The sequence below is a fragment of the Dipodomys merriami genome, unplaced genomic scaffold (assembly GCF_024711535.1).
Source record: "Dipodomys merriami isolate MVZ:Mamm:240054 unplaced genomic scaffold, mDipMer1.0.p SCAF_364, whole genome shotgun sequence".
NCBI classification, from domain to species: Eukaryota; Metazoa; Chordata; class Mammalia; order Rodentia; family Heteromyidae; genus Dipodomys; species Dipodomys merriami.
This window is the reverse complement of record NW_027205204.1, coordinates 672,524-676,344: the sequence shown is the minus strand read 5'-3', so window position 1 is coordinate 676,344 and position 3,821 is coordinate 672,524. Positions and strand designations below refer to the sequence as shown.

Sequence of the window (3,821 nt, the reverse complement as noted above, 5' to 3'; positions counted from 1 at the left end):
CTACCTGAGGATGTTGGGATTTGACAATGTCCACATTTGTATAGAGTGATGTGGGAGGGGAAATTTCAGCCTCCCGTTTTTCTTTGGGATGGTCTTATGTGAGTAAGCAGCTTAGATCATTGGGCTCTGAGAGATGACACTACTTCCCTCACAATGGAATAGAATATGGAACTCTGAGACCCAGGCAACTGTAACTTACAGTCAGCTCTAGCCAGCTCACTTGGCCTGTGGCTCAGAAACAAGAAAGACATTCCTGTATTGCTTTCAAAGTTCAAGAGAATCAGGTCCCAGGCATGAGAGGGGTGAGTGCCTCACTCGATACTGCAGACATTGGATCAGTGCCAAACCACGAATCCAATGTCTCAGGCCTTTTTATAAGAAGAAATAAAGGGAATCACAAGTCAACTCAGGTCAGGTGTAACTATGACAGGAAACCTATTTAATCTCATTCTAGCCCACAGTACAGGCTTCTTCTTGTGTTTTTATATGGGTATATTGATAAAATATTTACTGTGTACTTTTCAATCCTATTACTCTATTACTCATTTTGAAGTGTACTCCCATTTCCATGTTTCAAAGATTCATTCTTTTTACCACCTTAGTGTGACAATGAGTCTGCTCAAATCTTGAATGTGCCTTATAATATATGGAGCTTGGACTCAGGCTTGTTGGAAATACTGGTAATGGACCTGATCCCTGCCTACCAGAAAGGTGATCTCTTCTATGTTGGAAACTTCCACCGCCACTATAGAGAGTGGGAGACAATGGAGCAGTTGCTGGATATTGTTTAAAAAGTGAGTGTTCCTCATTCAAATCCAGGACTGATGAGACCCCCTGGCAGATTATTGGAATACTTGGTACCTCTCTGAGACTGTTTCAATGGGGTTTTATCACAGGAGCTTGGCTTGAGACAAAGAAGTGCACTCCCTGGATAACTCCTTACGAGTGGCCTGCCAGAACATTTCATTTTCCTCAGAAGCTAGTGGAGCCTTAACAGTTTGCTTGCTGAGAGACTAGGATTAAAGGAATGAGCCAGTGTCACCCAACATCCACCCTCACCTAGGAAATCACTATCTTGGAGGCCTTTGAAGGAATATAGATGGAAGAAAGAATGGAACTTGAACTTGGGGCCTGAGTGCTGTTCTGTTCATATCACTCTACCATTTAAGCTCCAATACCAGGTCTGGCCTTTGGCTGGTTAATTGAAGATAAGTGTCTTTAGAATTTTACAAACTAGACTGGGTTCAAACTGTGATCCTTAGATCTCACCCTCCTGATTAGTAGGATTAGAGGCATGAGCCATGGGACATTTATTTGGACAAATGCTGATAAGCATCCTCACAGAATTTCCATGAAATTGTGTAGACATATCTCTACTTTTTGTCTGTTATGTTTACATTACCATATGTGACTTAACCAGTCCCATGTCTGTCCTGTTAGTTCAGAAAAGGAGAAGCATAGAGTTAACTTCCTTCTCTCCTCCCATTGGTACAGATCCTTCTACCGTAACTGGGAGGAAGATGAACAAGATGAAGAAGTAAGTGGACGTTGACACAAAGAGAAGTTCTGTCTTTGAAAACTGGGTATCTTTGAGGTGTCTGAATCAAAGTCAACTTCCTTCTTTGCACACCAGTTGTGATTTTCACCAGGGGGTTGAGGCTTGGCACTTCAGTGGATAGCAGATTACACAGTGTGGGTGTGGTTGTGGTTTTGGACTCTCATGGATGACGAGGGGGGTATGTATAGCAAGTCAGATCAAGAGGGGAAACAACCTTCTCCTCCTAACATAGGGAGAATTTTAGATGATTATATTTGAGAAATTTCTAGAAGTGGGTTGTGAGGAGCATCCTGCTTGCAGGAGTCTCTTCCTACAACATGCAAGTCCCGCCAGAAAGAGGCTATAGTACAAAGCTCAGGATGGGGAGGAAAGGCTCTCATTTTCCTTGTCACCAATCTGCCCATAGCCTAGTTTGTTCCATCTTCCCTATGTGGATGGACTTCTACCTTGATGATTTCTATGAGAACAAGAACCATGACACCCTGAAAGAACTTACACAGTATGTCAAGCTCAAGATGCCCTCTTTAGACTTGCTCTTCTGCTTACATATTCTTCTGGACCAGCTAGAAGAACGCATGGCCCATGAGACCAAGAAAAAATGGAAGAAGTCCTTGTTTAGAAACCTCAGAGCTGGTGAATATGGATGGAACTTGGGTCTTTAGGCATGGGCAGGATGGGCATAGAGCCCTTAGTACTCCCCAGCTTGGCAAAATATCCTTTTATGGATATTCTTTGCCAGGTAATATCTGTTCTCCTTTGAAGGAACGTGGAAGTAGCCACTCATTAGAAACATGCTAACTTCTCATCAGTGTTCAGTCCAAACTCAAGTTCTACAGCTTCCCCCATTAGATTCTCATGAAAGTTTGTCACACCTTAACTTCTTGAGTTCTAAGACTCCTGTACCTATTTCCATTCTCAGGTTTGTATCACAGTAGAGCAGCTCCTGCAGTTCTCCAGATAAAGAACCCATCAGTGATGTCGTTTATGATGACTCATGGAGATCAGAAAACATTACTGATCTCCAGAAGGCATGTGAACATAGAGGGTGTTTTTTTAATATATAGAAAGGCCCAAGCAGGTTTTGAGTCCTGTGGACATCCCACTGGTTCTGAACCCCACATGTGAAGCAGGAGTACCTGCACTTACTGCCAAGGAAGAAGATGATCCAGAATATCTTCCATTGATGTTGATAATCCACCTAGATTAGCTCCAAACAAGTAAAAAAGACATGTCTTGGTATGCAGTGTAAATGTATGCTAATGGAAAATGACCCCAGTGTATCTTCAGGAAAACCAATAAGTGAGGTCCAAAATCTAGATTCAGTTGAGGAAAGGGAATCTTTCTTCACAGAATATCCTGACCAATCTGTCCTCCTGAAGGGGATCCAGTTTCCAATTGAGAAATTAGAATCTGTCCCTCCTTGGACTCAGGAAGAAAACCCTGTCTTTAATGAGGAAGTAAATCCCTTTTAGGACTCTGAGGCAGAATTTTTTCTGAAGGCAACTTAGAAGCCAATCTAGATTTAGAGATTCCTTCCCCCATTCCTGGGAAAACCTGTATTTTTTTTGTCCTGATGGTTATAAAATGCTCATTCTATTTTTCTAACTTTATTAAAATGTTAGTGTTTTTTATATAATCTAGTATTCATGAATCCTAATTATGTTTTTTAAGCCTACAATCTGAAGCATTGTGCATACGTGTTCTGTGGGGGGATAACAGAGTGACAGGGTGCTGTACAAGAGAGCCTACTGCATATTACTGAACTGTTAAATGCACAGGGAGCGGCAAGGAAGCCAGGCCATGCCTGTATGGGGAAATAAGGTGGCTACAAAAGGTCTATGAAATAGCAGGTTAGAGGTCCTAGAAAGCTGTTCTGTCAATTTGGACAAATGTCACAATACTTATAGTGGTATGTAGGATACTCTTCCAACCGTGAGTTCAAATCTGTTTACATTTCATTGTGCTTTGGGCACATATGGAAGAAAAGTTACTCTCCAATAATATCATACAGTAATGTGAATCATTTTCTTTAAAACTGCTCCAGGGCTGAGAAGGTGGCTCAGTGGTAGAGTGCTCGCTTTGCATGCATGAGGCCCTGGGTTCAATTCCTCAGCACTACATAAGCAGATAAAGCTGGAAGTGGCATTATGGCTCAAGTGGTAGAGCACTGGTCTTGAGCTGAAGAGCTTAGGGACAGTGCCCAGGCTCAGAGTTCAAGCCTCACAACTGGCAAAAATACTGCTCCATTAAACAATTAAATAAT

At 42.1% G+C, this 3,821-nt stretch overlaps 1 long non-coding RNA gene across 2 annotated transcripts; it reads left to right on the top strand.

The window, feature by feature from the left end:
* The first annotated feature begins 200 nt into the window (after window positions 1–200).
* Window positions 201–3,123, top strand: LOC138804432 (uncharacterized). 2 transcript variants are annotated; one of them, XR_011365261.1, is made up of 3 exons: window positions 201–302; window positions 1,495–1,537; window positions 2,478–3,123. It is a non-coding gene; the product is annotated as an uncharacterized lncRNA (long non-coding RNA). The 2 variants fall into 2 exon arrangements; XR_011365260.1 differs by lacking the exon at window positions 201–302 and adding an exon at window positions 677–794.
* The last annotated feature ends 698 nt before the right edge of the window (window positions 3,124–3,821 follow it).